Source organism: Terrapene carolina, unplaced genomic scaffold (genome assembly GCF_002925995.2).
Source record: "Terrapene carolina triunguis isolate 2854851 unplaced genomic scaffold, T_m_triunguis-2.0 Scaffold391, whole genome shotgun sequence".
Classification (NCBI taxonomy): domain Eukaryota; kingdom Metazoa; phylum Chordata; order Testudines; family Emydidae; genus Terrapene; species Terrapene triunguis.
In genome coordinates this window covers 1,200,766-1,226,940 of record NW_020664742.1, presented here as the reverse complement: position 1 = coordinate 1,226,940, position 26,175 = coordinate 1,200,766, and the positions used below count along the sequence as shown (strand labels likewise).

General features: G+C 45.0%; 1 protein-coding gene across 6 annotated transcripts in view; it reads right to left on the bottom strand.

Moving 5' to 3' along the window:
• The window catches only part of ADARB1 (adenosine deaminase RNA specific B1), a 264,078-nt gene that overhangs the window by 167,712 nt on the left and 70,191 nt on the right, over positions 1-26,175 (bottom strand). For all 6 annotated transcript variants that reach the window (XM_024201218.2, XM_024201220.2, XM_024201217.2 and 3 more), the window contains one exon: positions 22,330-22,366. The gene's annotated coding sequence lies outside the window, so the exon portion shown is untranslated. The remainder of the gene's footprint in view (positions 1-22,329; positions 22,367-26,175) is intronic.

Sequence of the window (26,175 nt, the reverse complement as noted above, 5' to 3'; positions counted from 1 at the left end):
ACTCCTTGTTGTTTTTGTAGATACAGACTAACACGGCTACCTCCTGAAGCAAGAACACAGCGGGGCATGGATCAGCATCTCCGCATCAGTACCCAGCCTGTGCTGGGAAAGCTAATGATCCAACCAGCGGACCAAATTCAGTGATGAATCCTGATCATGTGCACCTGAGGCATGTTGCACATATGCTAAGAAGCAGCAGCAAGGACATATATTACAATCCTTGGTTCTAAATTGGTTTTCATTTTACTGTCAGTATCAAGATTATTGGGTTAGATTCTTACATCATTTGCAGTAACACTGAAGTTAGTCTGGATTTACACGAGTGTAACTAAGATCAGAATATGGCTCACTGTTTTTTCTTCCCTAACCCATAAATGTATATGTTGGGCCGGAGTCTCAATAGGTGTAAATGGACATCATTCCACTGGCTTCCCCAACTGACAACCTGGTCCTTTATTGACCTGCATTATTTGAGGAGGAAGAACACACAGTAAATCTTCCCAACATAAATGCCATGTTTTTTTCCTTTATTGGAAGTCTGAGTAATTTAAAAATCTATCAGCATGGCAAAGCAAACAATACTCTAATTATGTTAAATTTGTGTGCCATGAACTGCAGATTACATCTAATGGTTCATCAGCTCTCTTGTTGTGTGTTAATTTATTTCAGATCCATTTCTCAAAAGAGTTCCCATAATTTAGGTTATTTCCTAAATGTGTATCTTTACTACCACCTGTCTCCGGGGTACATTTACATTGCCTCATTTTGGCTTAGGAGAAGGTGAGGAAAAAAAAAACACTCACCTTCTCGTAACTGTTGTTCTTCGAGATGTGTTGCCCATGTCCATTCCAATTCGGTGTGTGCACACCACATGCACAGTCATCGAAAGGTTTTTCCCCTAGCAGCACCCATCGGGTTGGCTGTGGAGCCCCTTGGAGTGGTGCCCTCATGGCAGCGAATATAGGACCCTGCCAACCTGCCACCTCTTCAGTTCCTTCTTGCTGGCTACTCCGACAGAGGGGAAGGTGGGTGGACCTTGGAATGGACATGAGCAACACATCTTGAGGAACAAGAGTTACGAGAGGTGAGTAACCATTTTTTTCTTCTTCAAGTGCTTGCTCATGTCAATTCCAATTAGGTGATTCCCAAGCCCTAACTAGCAGGTGGGGTCGAATTACAGATTGGAGCACCACTCTGCCGAATACCACATCGTCCCTGGCAGGCTGGGTAATAGCATAGTGAGAGGTGAAAGAGTGTACTGAGGACCATGTCACAGCCCTGCAGATCTTCTGAATCAGTACCTGGACCAGGAACGCTGCCGAGGAGGCCTGCGCTCTTGTGGAATATGCTGTTAGTGCAGAGGCCAGTACTTTTGCCAGATCGTAGCATGCTTGGATACATGACATGCTCCACAATGAAATTCTCTGTGATGACAACAGGAGGCCTTTCATTCTATCTGCAACCGCCACAAACAACTGGTTCGACTTACGGAACGTCTTCGTGCATTCAATATAAAAGACCAGTGGTCATCAAACGTCCAAGGAGTGTAGTCTTTGTTCCCGACTATCCTTGTGAGGCTTATGGTAAAAGACCGGTAGAAAAATGTGCATGGAATTGAAGACAACCTTTGGAAGGAAGGCTGAATGAGGCCTAATTTGCACCTCGTCCTTATAAAAAACGGTATAAGGAGGGTTGGGGGTTAGGGTCCTAAGCTCAGACACTCTCCTGGCTGCTGTTATGGCGACCAGGAATGCCACTTGCCATGATAGGTGGAGCAATGAAGAAGTCACTAGGGGCTTGGGGGGGTAGGGGAAGGGGAGGCATTAGTCTGGACAGGAACAGATTACAGTCCCAAATCGGGATCGGTTGTCTAACCTGCAGGTATAGTCTGACAAGACCCTTCAGAAAACGACTGACCATCAGGTTGGTGAAGACTGAACGGCCGGCCGCTCCCGGATGGAATGCCAAAATGACTGCCAGATGCACCTTGAGAGATGATACCAAGAGGCCCTTTTATTTCAAATGTAGTAGGTAATCTAAGATGAAAGGTATAGGTGCCTGCATCAGGAGTGTGTGAACTTGAGAACACCATGTTGAGAATCTTTTCCACTTGGCTAGGTGGGTGGCCCTGGTGGAGGGTTTCCTACTGCCAAGTACGACCTCCCTAACGGCCTCAGAGCACATTAGCTCCGTCGGTATTAACCATGAAACTTGCAAGCGGTGAGGTGAAGAGAGTCGAGGCTGGGATGACGGAGGCGGCCGTGCTCTTGGGTGATCAGGTATGGAAGCAGGGGCAATGAGATTGGGGTGATCATCAATAGCTCCAAAAGCATGGCATACCAGTGCTGGCGGGGCCAGGCTGGTGCTATCAGAATGACCGCAGCCCTTTCCCTGCAGACCTTGAGCAGAATCTTGTGGATGAATGGAAATGGCGGGAAGGGAGGAGGAACACGTCCACAAGGGAACCCAGACTATGATTCTGGAAGGAACAGAACTGGAGGCATTTTCTGTTGCTCTTTGTGGCGAATAAGTCGATTTGGGGAACTCCCCAACTTTGGAAAATGTTGTTCACCACATTCGGGCAAATAGACCACTCATGATTGTGAAAGGATCTGCTGAGATAGTCCACCAACTCGTTCCGAGAACCTGGGAGGTAGGATGCTTCCAGGTGAATTGAATGGGCTATGCAGAAGTCCCTCTGCACATTTCCCTTGCAAGTGGGCCTGGAAGGTCTGGAATGCCAGGTGGACTGCTCTCAGCTCCTTGACATTGATGTGGAGTGAGAGCTTGTCTTGTGACCAGAAACCTTGGGTCTGAAGGTCTCCCAGGTGAGCACCCCACCCCAATGCTGACGCATCTGTCACCAGGGACAGGGTGGGCTGGGCCTTGGCAAAGGGGACACCCACGCATACCTTCTGTGGGTTGAGCCACCAGTGGAAAGATTCAAGAACTGACACCGGGATGGTGACCACCTTGTCCAAACTGTTGCACCCTGGCCGACAGGCTGATGCCAGCCAGGTCTGGAGAGGTCTGAGCCTCAACCTCACGCGCTGTACCACATACATACGCGCTGCCATGTGACCAAGGAGCTTCAAGCAATTCCTCGCTGTGGTGGTGGGGTACTGCTTGAAGCTTTGTATGTCTGTCTGTCATTTTGACCCAGGTCTAGCACTGCTCCAATAAACTGTATCCTCTGCGCAGGGGATAGAGTTGACTTGTACTCGTTGAGAAGAAGACTCAGCCTGTCAAAGGTAGATCTTACCAAGTTGACATGGAGCTCCACTTGCTTCCTTGATCGGCCCCTGAGCAGCCAGTCACCGAGATACGGAAATACCTGCACCTGCGATGCATTTGCTAAACACTTGAGGGGCCGCTGACAGACCAAAAGAGAGGACCGTAAATTGGTACTGGTTGTGGTTGACCACAAACCTGAGAAAACATCTGTGGGCTGGAATTAGAGACATGTGGAAGTACGCATTCTTGAGGTCGAGGGCAGGGATCAGTCCCCCAGATCCAGAGGCAGAATGATTGCATTTAGAGAGACCATGCGGAACCTCAACTTCTTTATGAATCTGTTGAGACCTCGCAGATAGAGGATGAGTCTGAGACGCCCTTTGGCTTTGGGGATTAGTGGAGGGGAACTGAGAGGAAAGAGGTGGGCGGGGGTGGAGGGGGGACAGGAAGAGGTGGCGTGGGGCCTTGGGGGAAGGGGTGGAGTGGGGGCAGAGCCCGTGGCAGAGCCAGGGGTTTAAACACCCCCTGGCACTTTGGAAAGTCGGCACCTGTGCTTGATGCGCTCTACTATCGACCGGGGGTAGCCCGGAGGATGAAGACCCCGCTACTGTTTCGTCCAATGAGGACAACAACGAAGCTAGAGGCAGTACCAGGCCCTCTTGGCCCTCCGCTCCCTGGACTCATCCTGCTTGGTGATGTGCTTCTTGGTGCTGACCGTGGCCTCGGTGCCGGTCGTGGACGCAGGACCTGGACATGGCTCCATGCCATTCACCAAAGCAGTTCCAGAGCCCCGAGGGGTGGGATGGTTCCTGGCTGGCAGGGGCACATGTCCTTCCAATACCTCAAACTGGGAAACCCTGGAGTGCTTGCCCTGGGCCTGATGGTAGGCTCATGGGGATCCAGAATGGCCATTGCATGGGCCCCTGCCACGGCACCTCCTCGCCTCCTGCCTGTGTCTGCGCCGGTCTGATCAGTGCTGGCTGCGCTGCAAACAGTAGGACTCCATCTCTGAGTCCGATGACTGGGACATAGAGCATGAAGACCACGGTGGTGCCGAGTGAGACAGTGCTGGAGAACACTGCCACGGGGAAAGGTGCCGCTAGGGCGGTGTCGGGGAACGATGCCGCAGGGACGGTGCCGCAGGGATGGCGAGCAGCATCTCATAACTGCAGGCTTTCCTCTGGAGGGTGCTGCGCATTGCAGCGCCAGAGGTTTATCCCTGCTGACGGGACTGTGGAGCCATCATGGCAATCAAGTCCCTGGCCACTTCAAACGTATCCGGGGTGGAAGGCAGTTCCAGCGTCTCCACCTGGCACTCTCTAGCAGGGGAGTCCAATGGCACTGGACTCGACAGATCCCCTTGTGGGTCCAAAGTCGATGGAGCCGATTCCTACAAGACCGGCGCCGTGTGCCCATGCATGGCCCGCACCCCTGTGGCGCTGTCCAACCCAGCCGCTCTAGATGTGGGAAAAACACCCTCTGTCCGCCTTCTGGTGCCACTTATGCAGCGGCAGATAATGCGAGCAATGCCATGCTGTCTACGCATCCTTCAGCACTGGGGAGTGTCGGTGCTGAGGATCTCTATGGCCAGAGTCCTTCCTCAGCCCTGTTTCTCGAACGGAGGCCGGAGCGCTCTGCACAGAGGTGCTCAGTGCCAGCTCCTGCCAGCCCGGAGCCATCTGGGGACGGAGGGCTGTTTCCATCAGGATCTGCTTCAGCCTGAAGTCCCATTTTTTTTGGTCTGTGGGTGGAACCCTTTACAGATCTTGCACCGATCTGTTTGATGCACCTCCCCCAGACACTTGAGGCAAGAGTCGTGGGGATCGCCCATTAGCATGGGCTTGTGGCAGGTTCCGCAGGCTTTAAACCCTTGGAATCAAGGCATGCTCCAAACCCCATGAGGGGAGACAAATTGGGGTGGAGGAAGACCCCCCACTCCTAGCTAACTAAGTAACTTACACTAACTAAACTATTTACAGAAAGCTCAATTTACAATCACTAGGGGAAGAACTTGCTAAGGCAAGCGACCACAGTTCCAATGACCGTCACTGGCGGTGAGAAGGAACTGAAGAGGCGGTGGGTTGGCAGGGCCCTATATTCACCGCCATGAAAGCGTCACTCTAGGGGGCTCCACAGCCGACCTGACGAGGGCGCTAGGGGTAAAACCTTCCAATGACTGTGCACATGGTGCGCACACACCAAATTGGAATCGACATGAGCAAGCACTCGAAGAAGAGGAACAGGCCCTATGTACAGTTCACAAGATCAAGAGATTTGTAATAAGATACATAAGATTTACTGCTTCAGATGTCACTTTATACTAAGATTAACTTCAGTTTAAATATTAAGTATATAACATAAATTAAACTCTATTTGTTTTGCTTAACAGTATACATCAAGTTTCTAAATTCCAATGAAAGTACTTGTACAACATTTTCTTATCTCCAGTTTCCAGTTAGACAAAAGTTTTATTTTTGCTTATGCCATTACATAAGGTAAATTAAGTTTTTATCTCAGTTACCATTATAAGCCTCTTTGTTCACACTTTCTCAAATATTCAAATAAATTCTTTTGGGGCTGAAATTTGGTAGGGTGCCTCTGGGGCCAAAGCAGAATGTGTAAAACTTCCGTGATATCAAATAGAATAGGAGGTGCTAGAGCTACGGTTCCACAATATTTCAGCAGGTATTGTTTGAAAAATATGAATTTGTTTTACTTAAGCTTAACACAGTATTTGAAGTACAGACTTGAAACAGATAAGTGGAGAACCCTGACCCCACAGTAGTGCCATTCATTGATTTTAGGTGCAACTCAAGAATGGGGGGGAATAGTTGGGGAGCAGGTTGGAATGCTTCACAGCCGGAGTATTGCCTGGCTCGTGAGAGACTTCTTAGAGACCACTAGCTAAGCATGTCACCTAAAGAGAATGACAAATGCCTCAGGACAGAAGGATTTAAACACTCAGCCAGCTCTTCATCTTATAGCATTAATGAGGTTTATATAGTCCTATATCATCCAGTTTACTTCTCTCTTCCCTGGATTGGCAATTACACACATCATAAACAAGGCATGTGGGTTAGTATGCAGAAGAGCAGAGAATGACAAAACACACAGATAATCAGGATGGGGTCAAATACTGATATTGATAAAGTCTGACTACACAATCCTCTTACGTGCATGTCAAATAATCCCTCCTATTACACCTGTCTCCTCTTCTCTATCAGTTTTCCCAGATCTCTTCCCATCCTCTCTCATTACTTCCCCTTATCTATTTGTGTTACAGTAGCACCTCAAGGTCCCAACTGAGACAAGACAAAGCCTGGGAGGAGAAAAGAACCACAGAGTGGTAAAGTAACTTGTGTAAGTTCACACAGAACGTCAGTGACTGAGCTAGAAGTAGAATCCAGGTCCCCCAAATCCCAGTCCAGTGTCCAATCCACTAGACCACCCTCACTTTTTCCCTAGTTCACCACCCAGATTTCATTGCCCCCCCCCACCCTCTGCCCGTACAGAGCTGATAACACATGAAAGTTTGCCAGGACAGTTATCTTAATAAGGGACTGACTTGGGTCCCTTGACAATTGACTGTTCTATGTGCATTCTGGCAGTTTCTGAATTACTTTCTTCTTAGGTGAGAAAAACAACCCAGAACTCACCTTGCTGACTATTGTTTTTCAGGTAGAGTTTAGGTCTTTTTACTTATAAAACCCTAAATGGCTTGGAATCTGCCTAACACAGACTGCCTCTCTCCGCTGCTGCAACACTGTGGCGGTTAGCTTTAGTAGAGGTGTTCAATCTCCTACAGTTTAGGAGAGAGGTGCTGGCAGGCCATTCTCTTTGGGACCTGAACACTGAAATTCATTCCACATTCTCCTTTGTCCAAAACAGTCCAAATCCACTGACCTCGGGGAAACAGTCTGTGACAGATTGTGGGTTATGTCTGTCACAAACTGTTTGGTGAATGCCATTTTCAATTATACCCTTCACCTTGCACTGTAACCTCCATCTTAGGTTAAGACATCCAGGTGGTGTTGAAAGCCAGTCAAATCTTGACAGGGTCTATTCTGGATGTTGTGTGCTCAGGGTAGGGGATGGGACACCTTGAAGAGTACAACAATGACATAGCTATCAAGGACCATCAACAATGAATGACTCTTTTCTACTGGAACACTCAGTGTTCTCCTAGCAGTGCCATTGCCTTTGAATGGCTCAACGACCATTGCAATTCCTTGGGACAATGGACTCTACACAGAAGCTGATGGAGGCGCACATGGAGCTGGAGCACACCTCAACCCTAGCCAAAGCGCATAAACAGAAATTAGACAGGCTATTTTGAAAGGAAGGTGCCATTTCATCAGCATGTGGAAGCAGACCAGGCTGGAGAGAAGAGAAGCCAGGAGTGACTCTGCCTTGCCTAAAGACATTGACCAGAACCAGGATTCTCAGACAAGGTGAGATCAGACTGTCAGGACTTTTCCATAGATCTGTAACTCTCTTGTGCTTTAAGAGTAAAGTGTTTGTGGTTAAGAAATTCCTTTGCTAAACCTTTGTTCCTTGCTTTACTGCCATCTTGTCCCTGAAGGGTGTAACTAGGATATCAGATGGACTTTGGGGGTGAACAAGCAACTGGGGGCTCAGGAGGACTGTGACACTGGTTCCAAGGTCTAGGTGTCTGGACTCTGGAGTCCCACTGTCCAAGAAACCGGGACTGTACCAGAGAGCCCCAGAATGAGGATCAGTGATTAATCACTACCAAGACCCAGGGGGCTTAAAAGCACATGGGATTCAGGCATTGGATCCAATCACAACAGAGTTTTGTCCATCCAGAAGGTGGTACTGGGCCAGACTGTAACTTATTGATGGCAGTGTTGTGGAATAAGTGTGATGATGGGTAAAGCTTTTTAAAAGGAGGCTTTTGCAAGGCAGTAAACCACTGCTCAAACTGAAAACAGAAAGTGGATCTTTTAGTCTGTTCATAAGACAGAGATAGCAATATGAATTACAAGGTCCCTAAAAAGATTAGCTTGTGCTTGTAGAAGAATCTGCCAACAGCTGATCATGAAAAGACAGAAAGGGTGTGTTTGCTGCGTGTAGATGACCAGAGGCAGAATGGGGTACAAGCCCCAGACCAGGACCTAGATGAGATTTCCAGTTTTCTTGCAGGCCATGCAGGTGTCCAAGGAGATAGAGGCCACAATGACAGGAAGGCTGAGAAGACGATGAGTTCCCAGAGGGAGGCAGGAAGGATGATAAGAGTGTAAACCGCAACCAGAGGAAAGACTGACCTCCACATCCAGGCCTGGTTCCCCAAAATTAGCAAAATCTGTAGTGGCAGAAGCTGAAGCTGGAGCAGAAAAAGCTGCAGTTTGAGAAAGAAAAGTTGCACCTGAGAAACAGGTTAGCAGGAGCAGGAGAGACAGCGGAGCAGGAGAAGCAATGAAAGCATGAGGAGTGCCAGCATGAACTGAACTTGGAGCCACAGAAGCCAGAGATTGGGTGGCCCAATAACTGGGGATGGAACACAGAATGACAACTCCACAGGGAGCACAGGTGCTAAATTGATGTCCCAATTTAAGGAAGGAGGGTATTAAAGCCCATCACATCACCTTTGATAAGAGGCTTGAGAAGGCTTTTCATTTGAATCAGATTTTCTTTGCAGATTGGCTCCCTCTTCTAATCCCATTACTGGTAGGAAAAACCACAGGGGCCTATAACCAAATGGAAGGTACAGACTGTGGAAATTATGAGCAATATGCTGTTCTCAGTGGTGGCAGATGACAGAACAAGAAGCAATGGTTTCAAGTTGCAGTGGGGGAGGTCTAGGTTGAATATTAGGAAACACTATTTCACTAGGAGGGTGGTGAAGCACTAGAATGGGTTACCTAGTAGAATCTCCATCCTTAGAGGTTTTTAAGGCCTGGCTTGACAAAGCCCTGGCTGGGATGATTTAGTTGGTGTTGATCCTGCTTTGAGCAAGGGACTGGACTAGATGACCTCCTGAGGTTTCTTTCAACCCTAATATTCTATGATTCTAATATAGATTTTATTCATAGATTTTAAGGCCAAAATGGGCCACTGCAGTCATCTAGTCTAACTTCCTGCATAAATAGGCTGTAGGACATCCCTGAATTAATTCCTGTTTGAACTAGAGAATATCTTTTAGAAAAAAAATCCAATATTAATTTTGAAACTGCAAGTGATGGAGATTCCACCAGAACCCTTGGTAATTCATTCCAGTGGTTAATTCCCCTCGCTGTTAAAAATTTGCACGTTATTTCCAGTCTGAATTTGCCCTGTTTCTACTTCCCACCATTGGATCTTGTTATACCTTTGTCCACTAGACCAGTGGCTTTCAACCTGTGGTCCAAGGACCCTTGAGGGCCTGCAGACTATGTGTCAGGGGCCCGCGGAAGGTTGTTGTTACCACAGAACAGTGGTTTTCAACCTGTGGGCCGTGGAACCCTGGGATCCGCAGACAATGCCTAAGATTTTCAAAGGGGTTCGCACCTTCATTCGAAATGTTTTAGGGGTCCACAAATGAAGAAAAGTTGAAAACCACTGTGCTAGACTGAAGACAGTCATCACATTTCTGGCACTCACGTAGATACATCTAGACTATGCTCAAGTCACACCTTAATCTTCTCTTTGACAAGATAAGTAAATCGAGCTCCTGGAATCTCTCACTATAGGATATTTTTTTCTTTCCTTTGATCTTTCTTGTGGCTATTCTCTGGACCTTTGCCAATATTTGAACATCCTTTTTGAATTGAGAACACCAGAACTGAACACAGTATTCCAGTAGTGGTTTGACCAGTACAAAACAGAGATAATAAATCCTCCTTACTCCTACTCAATATTCCTTGAAAATGGAGCTGATCTGCAGAGAAAACCTGATTCAAGTCACAAGCCTTCTCAAATGCAGTGAGAGATCAATGTCTGTCTCCCCTCCACCCCACATATACAACCAAAGTGACTGCACCGCACCTTAAGCAGACATGCCCTTGTCTGGCTTGCTAGGGGAAGGGATATACTGCTTTAGGGTGGGGAGTGGAATAGAGAGGATCAGCATGGTGATGCTGTCTCATCCCCCAGGGACTGGAAGGGAAGGGAGCTGATAAAGGACAAGGCTGTTAGGAGAAGCCGAGCAGCACCCACCCTCCCACCCTTGGAAATAGCCAAATACCAGATTTGGTCAGGCCCCACTGTGGGCCTTCTACAAGCTGCTCCTTTCTCACGCAGGCTGGGAAGGAATTTTTCCCTCACCACCAGATTGGCCAAGGGGGACTTGGGGTGGTTTTCACGTTCCCCGCAGCGGGTTGAAGGGTGGGGGCTTTGTTAGGGTGAGTAGGGAACAGGAGTTAGGCTATGATATCACAACTCATTGTGTAAATGTGGGGTGGATGTCCTGTGCAGGTACTCCATAAGGAGGGGATACAGTGATCAGACAAATGGTTTGGTAAAGGATTTAAATGAGGTATTTGTTAAAGGAGCAGAACACGGGGGGTTTAGGGTGCCTATGACTGGCACCTTTATACGCGACCTCAACTCTCATTCAAGGGAGTGGGGAGATGGCAAGGTCCTAGCAGCAGGTTGGCTGAGGGCGGGGGAGCTGATGGAATCCTCCAGGTCGATTTTGAAATGATGGAGTTACCTGTCCTGTACACTTATCTGCCGAGTAGTCCCAGACATCTAATAATAAAGGTGGAGCCTAATTAAACCATATCCAGCCTGTCCTTCTTCCGGTATAGCCAGACAAATCCCACAAGCCCTTTTAGCCACATCATCATTCTATGGGCTCATGTTCAGCTGATTATCCACTATGACTCCATGCTTTTTCATAGTCACTGCTTTCCAGGATATAATCTCCCATCCTGTAAGTATGGTCTACATTTTGTTTTGTTATATATTATCTTACATTTGGCCAAACTGAAATGCATATTGCACCCACTCTATAGGTGACTTGTTCTCTTCATTGCTGACCACTCCCCAATCTGTGTCATCTGCAAACTAACAAAAACAATTTCATGTTTTCCTCCATATATTGACAAAAATATTGAATGGCGTATGGCCAAGAACCTGTCCCTGTAGGACCTCATTACAAACATTCCGCTCAGTGATGTTTCCCCATTTACAATTACACTAGCAGACTTATCAGTTAACCAGTTATCAATCAATTTAATATGTGCCAATATAAAATGGCCTTGTTCCTTAAATGTTAACTGACTCCAGAGGCTTAAAAAAAAGGGGCTTTTTGAGGGGGGAGAGGTTCAGAAGAATAAGAGGATGATTTATATCTAGATTTGATTTTGAAAAATAGGGAAGAACTGGTTGAGAATTTGAAAGTGGAAGGCAGCTTGGGTGAAAGTGATCATGAAATGGTAAAGTTCATGATTCTAAGGAATGGTAGGAGGGAAAACAACACAATAAAGATAATGGATTTCAAAAAGACAAACTTTAGCAAACTCAGGGAGTTGGTAGGTAAGATCCCATGGGAAGCAAGTCTAAGGGGGGAAACAGTTCAAGAGAATGGGCAGTTTTTCAAAGAGACATTATTAAGAGCACAAGAGCAAACTATCCCAATGTGTAGGAAAGTTATATGGCAAGAGACCACCCTGGCTTAAACAGGAAATCTTCAATGATCTGAAACTCAAAAGAGAGTCCTATAGAAAGTGGAAAGCAGGTCAAATTACAAAGGATGAATATAAACAAATAACACAAATATGTAGGGGCAAAATTAGAAAGGCCGAGGCACAAAATGACATTAAACTAGCTAGAGACATAAAAAGTAACAAGAAAACATTCTACAAAAACATTAGAAGCAAGAAGAAGACCAACAACGGGGTAGGCCTGTTACTCAATGGGGGAGAGGGGAAGAGAAATAACAGAAAATGTGAAAATGGCAGAAGTGCTCAATGACGTTTTTGTTTCAGTTTTCACCAAAAAGGTTAGTAACGATTGGACATCTAACATAGTGAATGCCAGAGAAAATGAGGTAGGATCAGAGGCTAAAATAGGGAAAGAACAGGTTAAAAATTACTTAGGCCTGGTCTACACTAGGCGTTTATGTCGAATTTAGCGCCGTTACATCGAATAAACCCTGCACCCATCCACACCACGATGCTATTTAGTTCGATATAGAGGTCTCTTAAATTCGACTTCTGTACTCCTCCCCAACGAGGGGAGTAGCGCTAAATTCGACATGGCCATATCGAATTAGGCTAGGTGTGGATGGAAATCGACGCTAATAGCTCGGATGCTCTGACCAGCCACACAGGAAAAGCCCCGGGAAAATTTGAATTCCTTTTCCTGTCTGGGCAGTTTGAATCTCATTTCCTGTTTGGACATCGTGGCGAGCTCAGCAGCACTGGCAACGATGCAGAGCTCTCCAGCAGAGATGGCCGTGCAATCGCAGACTAGAAAGAGGGCCCCAGCATGGACTGATCGGGAAGTCTTGGATCTCATCACTGTGTGGTGCGATGAGTCCGTGCTTTCAGAGCTGCGCTCCAAAAGACGGAATGCAAAGATCTATGAGAAGATCTCTAAAGCCATGGCAGAGAGAGGATACAGCCGGGATGCAACGCAGTGCCGCGTGAAAATCAAGGAGCTGAGACAAGGCTACCAGAAGACCAAAGAGGCAAACGGACGCTCCGGAGCCCAGCCCCAGACATCCCGTTTCTACGAGGCACTGCATTCCATCCTAGGTGCGGCCGCCACCACTACCCCACCAGTGACCGTCGACTCTGAGGATGGGATATTGTCCACGGCCGGTTCCTCGGACATCTTAGCAGACGGGGAAGATGAGGAAGGAGATGAGGAGGACGAGGCAGTCGACAGCACTTGCAACGCTGATTTCCCCGACAGCCAGGATCTCTTCATCACCCTCACAGAGATCCCCTACCACCCGTCCCCAGCCGTTAACCAGGACACAGAATCAGGGGAAGGATCAGCCAGTAAGTGTTTTAAACCTCTAAACATTTATTTTTAACAGAACAGGAATTTTAACAATACCAACAATGGGTTTCTCATGATTAGTTTGCCCTAGGCGCTTAACGTTTCAGTCCCTGGCAGTGCAACTATTAAAAACAAATCAAACAATCTCCGGTTTTGCATGATTGTTCTGCCCAAGCCGCTCTACTGTTTAGTCCCTGCCACTGCAGCTACAGTAAAATGCGGTCTACATGTCCGGGGATAGAGCAGAAATCCTCCTGGGACATCTCCACGAAGCTCTCCTGGAGGTAATTGGAAAGCCTTTGCATCAGGTTCCTGGGGAGAGCGGCCTTATTGGGTCCTCCGTGGTATGAAACGTTTCCGCGCCAGGAGACCATCAGGTACTCCGGGATCATTGCCCTGCAGAGCATGGCGGCATACGGCCCTGGTCTTTGCAGGCTTTCCCGGAGCATTCTTTCTTTATCTCTGTCTGAGATCCTCATCAGGGTGATGTCGCTCATGGTGACCTGCTTTGAATTAGGTAGGGGAATGTTAGTATTGGGACTGCTTGCCCGTTCCTTTACAGAACTGTAACCGCCGGTTTACAGCCACGCAGTGGAGGCGGGAGAGGGGCGGCATACAGGGATCTTTCCCTGGGACAGCCGCGAGGGGGTGGGACAGGGGCAGAGTTGATGCTGGCCAGATTGCTGGCAGCAGGGACTAGCATTGCTTTCAATGTGAAAGGAGGCCAGTGCTACTATCAAAGTTTTAAGCAGCCACAAGTCTACGGCTTACCATGTCTGCCTGCTACACAAATTCCGGTGTCCTGCCCCGTTTCTCAAATCGGCAGTGCAAGACCCCAGGCACTGAATGCGAGGGCTGAAAATTCGACCTTGTCCTGAGTATGCATGTGATAGGTGCAGTGCATGGTCTTGTTCACAGAGAAAGACTATGTTCTTTGTTCACAACTACATTTATCTTTCTGAGGAATTCACTCCCTTTTTCCCATTCCCACAGCCACATCTGCGACTGTCTCCCAACTCAGCCTGGCATCACACACCCAGAGGCTAGCGCAGATTAGGCGGAGGAAGAAGAGGACGCGGGAGGACATGTTCTCAGAACTAATGGGCTGCTCCCAAGCCCAGGCAGCACAGCAGACCCAGTGGAGGGAGAACTTGTCCCGAATGCACCGGACACACATGGAACGTGAGGAGAGGTGGCGGCAGGAAGACAAGCAGGCGACTCAAACGCTGCTTGGACTTATGAGGGAGCAAACGGACACGCTCCGGCGCCTTGTTGATGTTCCGCAGGAACGGAGGCAGGAGGACAGAGCCCCGCTGCAGTCTATCAGTAACCGCCCTCCCCCGCCACCAAGTCCCATACCCCCCTCACCCAAAGTCCAAAGAAGGAGGGGCGGCAGAGTCCGTGAAAACTCTCACTCCACCCCTGCAGACTGCTCAAGCACCAGAAGGCTCTCATTCCCCAAAATTTGAAAAGTCCTTTCCTTCCCGCCTCACCCAAGCCCCCGTCCAAGTTTCACCCCCCAGTTTCATGTGTGGTTGTTATTAAAAAATACGTTTCTGTTCATTACTGTTTCCATCATGTTCTTTAGAGGAGAGTCTGTCTGAAGGGGGGTAGGGGGGTTGGTAATTGGACAGGACAGCAGCAGGGCGCACACACAGTGCAGTCACTAGTTACCCTGGTCAGTCTGGGAGGTGGTTTTCATGTTCTGTGGGGGGGTGGGGGGTTGCTCTGTGACTTTGTGGCGGGGGAGGGCAGTTACAGATCTTACGCAGCGGCCCTTATCCTGGATCACAGAGCCACGCTGCAGGGGATCTGTAACCCTCCTCCCCCTGCCACAAAGTCACAGAGCCACCACATACACGCAGTCCCCATCAGGAGGGCTGGCAGGCTCCGTTGAAACAACCAGTCCACCACTGCGGAGCCTGTCATTCCTGCAGTTTAGAAGCGTCATTTGCATCAGTACACTACACCCGCTCCCCACCACAGTCTGCGTCCCAGGTTTAAAACATTCACGCGAAAACAGTAATAAAGAAAACGGTGTCCATTAACTAAATAGAAGTCATTTTATTTTTAAAGGTGTGTTGGAAGGGGGTGAAGGGGGTATGTAACTGGAGAGGATAGTCAACATTGACTGGGTAAAGAAACGGGGGCAGGTTCAGCTTCTCTGTACACAAACTTAAAAGTCACAGGTTACCCTGCTCACTCAGGAACCTAGTTTTCAGAGCCTCCCGGATGCAGAGCGCGTCCCGCTGGGTTCTTCTAATCGCCCGGCTGTCTGGCTGTGCATAATCAGAAGCCAGGCTATTTGCCTCAACCTCCCACCTCGCCATAAAGGTCTCCCCCTTGCTCTCACAGAGATTGTGGAGCACACAGCAAACTGCTATAACAATGGGGATATTGGTTTCGCTGAGATCACAGCGAGTCAGTAAGCTTCTCCATCTCCTCTTGAGACGGCCAAAAGCACACTCCACCACCATTCTGCACTTGCTCAGCCGGTAGTTGAACAGTTCTTTTTCAGTGTCCAGGGTGCCAGTATAGGGCTTCATGAGCCAGGGCATTAGCGGGTAGGCTGGGTCCCCGAGGATGACTGTAGGCATCTCCACATCCCCAAGAGTTATTTTGTGGTCCGGGAAGTAAATACCTTCCTGCAGCCGTCTAAACAGACCAGAGTTCCTGAAAACGCGAGCGTCATGAACCTTGCCCAGCCATCCGACGTTGATGTTTGTAAAACGTCCCCGATGGTCCACCAGTGTTTGCAGCACCATTGAAAAGTAGCCCTTTCTGTTAATGTACTGGCTGGCCTGGTGGTCCGGTCCCAGGATAGGGATGTGAGTTCCATCTATAGCCCCACCGCAGTTTGGGAATCCCATCGCGGCGAAGCCATCTATGATGGCCTGCGCGTTTCCCAGGGTCACTACCTTTGAGAGCAGTACCTCAACGATTGCATTGGCTACTTGCATCACAACAACCCCCACGGTAGATTTGCCCACGCCAAAGTGGTTCGCGACTGACCGGTAGCTGTCTGGCGTTGCAAGCTTCCAGAGGGCTATGGCTACTCGCTTCTGGACAGTCAGGGCTGCTCGCATCCGGGTGTCATTACGCTTCAGGGCAGGGGACAGCAACTCACAAAGTTCCAGGAAAGTCCCCTTCCGCACGCGAAAGTTTCGCAGCCACTGTGATTCATCCCAGACCTGCAGCACTATGCGGTCCCACCAGTCCGTGCTTGTTTCCCGGGCCCAGAATCGCCGTTCCACAACATCCACATGACCCACTGTCACCGTGATGTCCTCGGCGCTGGGTCCCGTGCTACTCTCAGACTTCAGGCCCTCACCGCGGTGCCATAGCCTCCTCGCCTGATTTATCTGCATCTGCCTCTGGGAAAGGTGGATGATAAGCTGCGAGGCATTGACAACGGACACAATTGCAGCGATGGTCGCAGTGGGCTCCATGCTCGCAGTGCTGTGGCGTCCGCGCTGTCACTGACCAGAAAAGTGCGCGAACTGATTTCCCGCCGGCGCTTTCAGGAAGGGAGGGAGGGCGGTAGTGACGGACGGATGACGACAGTTACCCAAAAGCACCCTCGACACATTTTTTTACCCAGAAGGCATTGGCGGCTCGACCCAAAATTCCAATGGGCAGCGGGGACTGCGGGAACTGTGGGATAGCTGCCCACAGTGCACCGCTTCCAATGTCGACGCTTTCCCCGTTACTGTGGACTCACAAAGTCGAATTACTGTCCTTAGTGTGGACACACACGTTCGACTTTGCAATATCGATTCCACATATTCAATTTAAGTTAAATCGAACTACTCTCGTAGTGTAGACATACACTTAGAAAAGTTAGATGTTTTCAAGTCACCAGGGCCTGATGAAATACATCCTAGAATACTCAAGGAGTTGACTGAGGAGATATCTGAGCCATTAGTGATAATCTTTGAAAAGTCATGGAAGACAGGAGAGATTCCAGAGGACTGGAAAAGGGCAAATATAGTGCCCATCTATAAAAAGGGAAATAAGGACAACCTGGGGAATTACAGACCAGTCAGCTTAATTTCAATACCTTCCAACCCTGATATTCTATGATTCTAAGACACGAGAAGTAGTTCTTCCACTCGACTCTGTGCTAATTGGGTCCAGTTCTGGGCACCACATTTCAGGAAAAAAGTGGACAAACTGTAGAAAGTCCAGAGAAGAGCAACAAAAATGATGAAAAGTCTAAGAAAACATGACCTAGGAGAGAAGACTGAAAAAATTGGGTTTGTTTAGTCTGGAGAAGAGAAGACTGAGAGGGGACATGATAACAGATTTCAAGTACATAAAAGGCTGTTGAAAGGAAGATGGAGATAAATTGTTTTTGTCCTCTGACAATAGGACAAGAAGCAATGGGCTTACATTGCAGCAAGGGCAGTTTAGGTTGGACATTAGGAAAAACTTCCTGTCAGGGTGGATAAGCCCTGGAATAAATGGCCCAGGGAGGTTGTGGAATCTCCATCATTGGAGGTTTTAAGAGCAGATTAGACAAACACCTGTCAAGTATGGTCTAGATAATACTTAGTCCTGCCATGAGTGCAGGGGACTGGACTAGATTACCTCTTGAGGCCCCTTCCAGTTCTACGATTCTATATGGACTTGGGGACTACCTCCACAAATGGGGCAAAAGTAGTGAGTCACTACTTTAGATGGGTTGTATGAAATGGTTGTATTGTGAGAGTTTTATGGTCTGTTTTTCCCTGACTTTAAAATGTGGGCAGTGGATAAGAAGCCAAAAGGCCACTGGGCCACAAGCTGCCTGGCAGAGCAGTATGGGGACAGTAGGTCTGGTTGTGGGAGGAAGCCCAATAGAAAAGTGCTCAAGTATGGGACCCAGGAGGGGGACATGCAGGTGCATCCCAGCAATGGAAAGTGGTTAATCCCAAAATGGAAGCAGCTACTTCTCCAAGCTAACCCCCTCAGAGAAATCCCAGAGATCTGAGGCGTTTTAACCATCAAGGAACAAAGAACAAGTGAGCTAACTGCTCAGGAACCACATATTAAGTGGCTGACAGTGCACCACAATGGACTAACATATCAGCAATCCAGGCTACACCTCAAATTTATGGAGTTAACTGTGTGACTTAGTCAGCTCATCCGGGGCATAAAACATACATGGGGCTGAGTTCACTCCTCAGACACTCTAATGGGAACAGAAACACCAGATCCCCAATGGGGACAACATGTGAAAGTTAATGGGGAGACATTCTAGGAATGGAGAGACACAGGCACTGCTCAGACCCTAGTCAAGCCCCATGTGGTGAAATCAAATCAGGTTCTGGAAGGCAGCCAGAAATAGATACAAGTTCCAAGGGTAAAGCTATTTGTCTTGCGTCTTGCCCTGATCTCTGTAAAGACCCAGGAAGGCTTGAGAATGATGGTGGGGGAAACATTAGAGGATATTCCATTTAATATTTTATTGGGGAATGATGTTGTAAGTCTGAGCCAGGGTCCAGTCCTGCTACTGGAGCAATCGCAGGCAATTCTGTTCACTCAGAGCAGCTGAAGGGTGTAAGAATACAAATGAATTAGCTGGGAAAGTAGGTGGGAGATGTCTTCCCTCTTCCAATGACAAGGAGGTGACCTTAGGACACCGCCCAGGTGTGTGAGAGAATACAAATGGACCCATGTTGGGAGGGGAAGCAGGGAGAAAATCTGCCCACTCCCCTACAGGTTGAGAGTGCCAAACTGGCTTAAGTGCAAACACACAGAGGCGAGAGTCAGTGGCTATGGAGGCAAATCCACTCCCTCCCCCTACTGTGGAAACTGGAGTATTGCCACAGGGGACCCTGACTCTCCACCCTTGCAGAGGTGGGACAGAAAGAGAAAACAATCCTTGGGTAGGGAACAACAGATTGTTCCTGGGGAGGAAAATGGCTGTGATACACTGCAAAACCCATCTCTTTTCTCAGTGTTCTTGCAAAGGAAGGGTGTGTTGAAGGCTGGTATTTGCTCACAGAGAGGGTCCCTCTTTTCTTTCTTGTTCTGAGCAGGTTGTTGAATGGATTCTTTTTTGTATTAAATCTAATTATATGGTAAAGGCAGCCAGAGCCCTTAAGAGGTACTTGTTTATGTTTTACATAAGTTTAAATAAAATAAATGAAAAGCTGATTTTAAAAAGTTACCCCTTTAATATTGCTCCCCTTTCTGATGTTCTAACTTCCCATTAGACCTCTGTTGTCCATGGTGATGAATGTGCAGTGGAAGCACTAGGTAACAGAAGAGAAGATGATGAGTAGGACAAGGAATTGAAGAAAAATGAAATGGAAAGGGAACCCCCTTAAGTGGTGAGTGGGCGGTTAAAGAAGATTTGATGGTCATAAAGAGGGTATTTGATTATGAAAAGATCAGAGAGGGTTCAGTGTTCACTGAGTGGGAAAACAGATCTAGGGCTGAAGATCAAACAAGAAAATGAATGCAGGAAGCTAGAATACTAGATAGAACGCAATCCTCAATAACTTCTATTTTCACAATGAAGGTGAGAGTAGATAGAATGATGGAAAGATAAATATTGAAATTAGTGGGAAGATTAGAGGTATGAAATTACTGGATGCTTCCTACAGTCACCTGGAAAGATTTAATTCTGAGGCAGGTTGGGTTCAAATTTTATATCCTGATAATTCTCAAGACTCAAACACTTATTTTCTCAACTAACGTATGGAACCACTAAATCAGAAAAGAGAATTAGATGCAATATCAAGATAGAATTGGAAATTTATGTAGCAAAAGGATATCACTTCCCGTTTGATTGAGCACATATGTAATATATCTCCACAAATCAGTAAAATTGATAGTCTAAGATTCACTCTCACTTGCATGTTCAGCCACTACTATATCTTGCTTCTACTCATTTCCACCAAAGTTAAACCAACTACGATAATGGGATAAATACGATAATAACCACTGTCAAAGGGACCATTTTTTCCCAAGACTGAGTGATTTAACCAAGTGTTCCATCTCTTTTGCACAACAGAATAAAGGAAAATGGTTTCATACGTTTCATTACACTACACCAGCACCAACCTTCCAGCTATTCTAGTCAGCCAGCTCACCAAACTCCAGATCTATGCAGTCTTACTACAGTAAGTTAGTACAATTGCTAAACATTGTAATAGGCCAAATAAGATTTGCACTGTAAAACAAATTCTCCTGTCACTAATCTAGAATACCTGAACTGTACAGTAAAACCACTCATTTAGTACTGTAAATGATAGACTACAGAGCATGTTTTGTTAAAATCCTGAAATAGAGAAGTGCAATCCAACAGCACCCTCTAATGTCACAGACTACGTACACAACTGTATTTCAGTTGTAATGCTCCAATGAGTGAAAAAAGCTCTAAAATTGTATTTTTTTCCCAAAATGTCTTAAACTTATTTCTATAGTAATATGTTCAACAAAACCTTAATCTGAAAAGAGTGCTTCTAGCTAAATTGGCTCTTAAAGGGAAGGTAAAAATATATATAATTAAAAAGGACAATTAACACAATCACATTGCATATAATTAACACCACTGACAGGATTCTATTTTAAAAATTATGTTAAAGCATTAAAATTACAAAATTAAGCACACAGAAGTCAGGAAAGCTAAAGTTAAGGTTGCATACAAGTCTTTGCATATTACAACACAGCCTTTAATTACATAATAACATAATATTTCTGAAAGACCTCTGCCAAATTCTTGACTCCCAATATACTGCCAGATGGAAAAAAGAGAGATGTAGGGCTTGGTACCAAGAAAACAACATTTTGAAAGTGTGGTGCTGTAGCCAAGGATGACATACCATTTCAGTCAGAAAACCAGAATATTCTGGATCTTTGGGTGAGTATTGTTGGCATTTTATTGTATTACTTTGGGAAAAAATATAAACTAGCTACAACCAAGTATTGCTGTGTAAATAAGGGTAGTTTATGTATTTCAGTTGAATTAATATCTAAGGCCCTACTTGAATCGCAGGACGATTGTCAAATAATTGCAGCTGAGTTGCGGGCAAGACATGGAAAATTGCGGAAAAATAATAATGCCCCTTATTATTTGCAGTAATTTGGAAAAGCTGACAGTGGGGACTCCTGCTGTTAGCTGCCCAGGGCTGATAGCCACGACTCCTGCTGTCAAAATTGCAGTCGAAGACTAATATTGCAAGATTCGCAATTTCCACACTATCGTCAATTGAGTAGGACATCTATTATTAATATCTATTTAAGTGGTTTTGAAGTTTCGAGACTTACTATTAAAAGAACAGCAAAAAGGACAGATTGGGGTGGGGGATAATTGAAAGAGTATTTTGTCTATTTTCCCGTACCAGAAGAACTGCTAATGGGATTTTTCTCAAACACTAATGAAAATATTCACCTTCAGCCACAGACCTTGCTTAGAAAATTCCAGCCTGAAAGGTGAATGTTTTTTAAACAAAAAAATATTCAAACAAGTCACTAGAATGCAAACTGGCTTAAAATATTACTACGGTGGGTACAATTTATACCCACTATAGTAGGCTAACAGGTCTTATTTCTATGATGAAAAGGTTGCAGGATGGGGCCTCTAGTTCATAAACAAAACCAAAACCATTTATTATGTCACAAGTTTACCACTAAATCTTCCAAAATACTTTGCACTGACCATACTGATGCTAATTGCTGCAATATACTGTACCAAACTAGGGCCCCAAACTTTCAAACCTCTCTTACACAAGAAGTCCTTGCTCTCACAAGTAATTTCATTATAGTCAGTGTGTGAATAAGAGTTATTTATGAGATAAATACTGATCTGCAGGATCAGGACTAAGTGAACTAGTACATTTTTAAAATGCAGTTTCACTTGATAGAGGTATCAGGTATTTCAGGCTCACGTTTCTTATTTTCAGTCCTGATTCAGCATTTTATTGTACTGAAACATCTGTTTTGGGTTTTATAAATTAAAAAGTTGTACCTTTTAAATCTTCAATGAATTTATAAACAAGTGTTTTAAATGTTTGATTTTTTAATACTTTTTTTTAAAACAGAAGAATTCATTCTGTGTACACACAAATTTTCTTCCATAAAAAACTTGAATGTATATCAATTAGAAACCACACAACCTCTCTCAGTAATAATTTTGGCTCATTAACTGCTTACCTCTTCAACTCTTAGAAGCACATGCTGGTCCTGCAACCTACAAAACAAAAAACAACCACACTTAGATTCTTCCAAGAAAAAACACATTCCATTTAGTAAATGGCAACTTTTTGTCCATAAAGGGACAAAGCTGCTTTGGTGGTGATTTGGCCCATAATCACTAATTACAGTCTGATGTGGCAACATACAGTTATTGGCAGGAGATGATCTTCCCTGTTTGCTCTGTTCAGGCTGCACAAAGGGAGGGAGACTGGCCACAAGCTGCCAGCTAAGGAGTCTGCACAGCAGACACAGCTACCAATGCCAACTACTACACAGCCCTCAGGCACAGGGAGGGGACTAGGAACAGCACCAGTAGGGGCACAATTCGCTCTGGAAATCCCCAGCTGGCGGAGAACCTCTTGGGAACTCCTATCAGCAGGCACAGTTTAGAGCAGCCCCTGAGGTTACTGTAACCTGCAGCCAGGGCTGGGCAGAGAAGGAGGGAGCTATAACTGACTATCTAACAGATCCACTCATGCTCTCCTGCATCTAACATAAGGGTGCAGAAGAGACTCTGGCCCACCATGGCACACAACTGCAAGTTATATTTAACTTTAACCACCAAAATAACCTAGAAAAATGAAGCCCGCAGGGCTGTCATCTATACAGAATAAAAATCTAGTTGGATCTTAATACTTGCATCTGTGCCTAAAAATATTTTTTCTGTTTATATTGACAAATTCCAAAATGGCTGTGGGGATCGCCAAGCTGGAGTTGGTCCTGCTTTGAGCAGGTCTCTTCCAACTCTAATCTTCTATGATTCTATAAACCATAGAAACTATTTCCACAGTAATGTTTGTGGTTAAACAGCTGTGCAATCAAGAATTCAGAAATTCTGTATTGCTCCAGAAGTACAATTTGAACATTTGAACATCACCTCTACAGTATTTGGATAAATGTTTTTCTACTAAGCAAGTTTAATTTCTTTTCTTATTCATAAACTAGAATAATATTTCTAATGTTAGTTTTGTCCATAAGAGGGAGATGCTGCACTACATAAGATCACTGAAAATAAGTTAAAGTCAAGAGCCATTTTTTTAAAATATTGCATTAACTCAGGGCTTGTCTATATGAGAACACTCAGGAAAATTAATCTGAATTAATGAAAGGTGTGAATTTAAAATGGATTAGTTAAACCACATAAAAATCCTGTGAGGATACTCTTATTCAGAATTCAAGTGGCCTTAATTTGGTTTAGCTTTAATTCAGTCAATTAAACTAAACCAAATTAAGGGCATTTAAATTCCAAATAAGAGCATCCACACTGGGGTTTAATGTGGTTTAACTAATCCACTTTAAAAGTTAATCTGGGTTAATTTTCCTGAGTGTCCCCAGGTAGACAAACCCACAGTCTGGTTAATTCACATCAGATTTTTTTTAAAACACTTCACGATGTTCAGAATCACTGGAAGATACAAGCACAGTTGAACGACAAAATATCTTAAGGATATTGCCCAGATGATGATGCAAGGAAGGAAGTGACATGGAGACCAGGCCAAGTCTAACGTTCACTGAAGTCAGTGAGAAGATTTCCATTTACTTCACTGGACGCTGGATTAGATTTATCAGCATGCTGTAAGCACCATATCCTGTGCCCCTTCATCAACCCCCTCCCCCCACTCCAAAATAGTCCCATAGACATGAAGCTCAGTTGATTTTGCACACATATATTTGATTCTTTTGTCTTTAGTTCACAGAAAATATTTTATCTTGAATTCAAACATCTCAATGGAACCCTGCTTTTAAACAAACATTTTTTCTTCTGACAATTCCGATTGTTATATAAAATTATAGTTTCCAATACTGGATGCCACATATTTCTGGTGTCCTTTCTTAAGAAAATGTTACTTTTTTAATATTTAGAAACTTATTCCATATTTTCAGCTGTTGTCATTTAATGTAGCTTCCCTTGATTTCAGTGGAGCTAACCTGATATACAGTTGCTAAGAATCTGGTCTAAATTTAAAACAATTTGACATTTATAAAATATAGAAGTTACTTCCCGCCATATATACTTACATAAATATATAGGACCAGAATCAGGCAATAGGGATTTCATGCCTGGAACTGTTTCATAATATCCTTTGTTTTTAATTTTATATACATTTTAAACTTTAAAAAATATTAAAAGTATTTAATTCAAACTTTTCAAAAAAAATCATGCCACACTCTGGCAACTCAATCCCTTGCCAAAAAAGGCAGAGTGGGACAGGAAGCTTGATCAGCAAAAAATTATCTGTTGTCCCACAAAAAAGTTGGTCAGCTACTCCCAAATACAAACACGGATGCTCTGTTTTTGCCTCACAATCATTCAAAGGACATAAAAGGTATTAAGAAGAGGGTCTTTAAATACATTACAAGCAAGAGAAAGATGAATGAACGTATAGATCCTCTACTTAGCAGGGAAGGAGAGCTAATAACTGATGACGTTAAGAAAGCTGAGGTGTTTAATACCTATTTTGCTTCAGTCTTCACTGAAAATGTTAATGGTGACCAGATACTTAAAACAATTAATATTAACAACAAGGAAAGGAACACAAGCCAAAAGAGGGAAAGAACAGATTAAAGAATATTAGATAAGTGAGATGTATTCAAGTCTGAAGCAATCTCAGAACCATTAGTAATTATCTTTATCCTGGAGGTCCTAGAACACTAGAGAAGGGCTAACACAGTACTTATCTTTAAAAGGGGGAACAAAGAGAACCCAGGGAATAATAGACCCGTGTTACATTATCTGTCACAACCCTGGGTTTAGCAGGCCAATGCTCAAACCACTGAGCTATCCCTCCCCCCGATACTCAAAGAGCAGTTATCAATGGTTCACTGTCAAACTGAGAGGATGTATCTAGTGAGTTAACTATGTGCTACACAGAGAAGTTAATAAAGTATAGAAGGTTTACATCTCAAATGGTTATGATAGATAGCTTAAAATATAGCTCGGCCTGGAAGGTTTAGATTTTTATCCATAGATGTTTACTAGCATTTATTTCCCCATATATACACACAAGTCCATGAAAAAATATTTCCATCAATTATAACTGAAATTTACACATAGGCAAGATAAGAAAAATGATGTTTGCTAATTTGGAGTTTGATTAAAGAATATTTACCTTGTATATTCTGACATCTGATGTTGATAATTTGTGTTTTGACAGTTATAAAACTAACTTTTTGAATGTGAACATCTACTATCATTAAATTTCCCACAACTGTATACGTTATGATAAAAATAGAATACTTAAAAATAAACATCAATATTATAAAAATTGAATTCTGCCAAACCTAAATATAGCACTAGCCGTGGAGTGCAAAGTAAGAAAAATTAATCCTACAACCATGACAGGGTTCAGGTTAGTCATATAAAGACTGACCATATTACTCAACACTGCAGACTTTAGGGTATGCCTACATGGTGAAATTTAAAGGCATAACTATACTCATATAATTATACGCTACAGTTATACCAGCATAACTACCCATGTGAACACACTTCTTATGGAGTAAGAGTACCTTTTTTCCAGATTAAAAGCACTATAAATTAAAGTGACAAATGAAATGAGAAAAAGGCACTCCACTCTGGAATAAGAGTGTCCACACAGGTAGTTACAGAAGCATAATTATATCAGACAAGTTTACTGCTGTAAACAAAGAATGGGGCTCCATTGTATTTGGTACATACAAAGGGACAGACAGCACCTGCCCCAAATAGCTTACAGTCTAAATAAACATGACAAATAGAGGGTGGGCAAAGGGGTAAAACATAAACAACAAGGAGTCTGGTGGCACCTTAAAGACTAACAGATT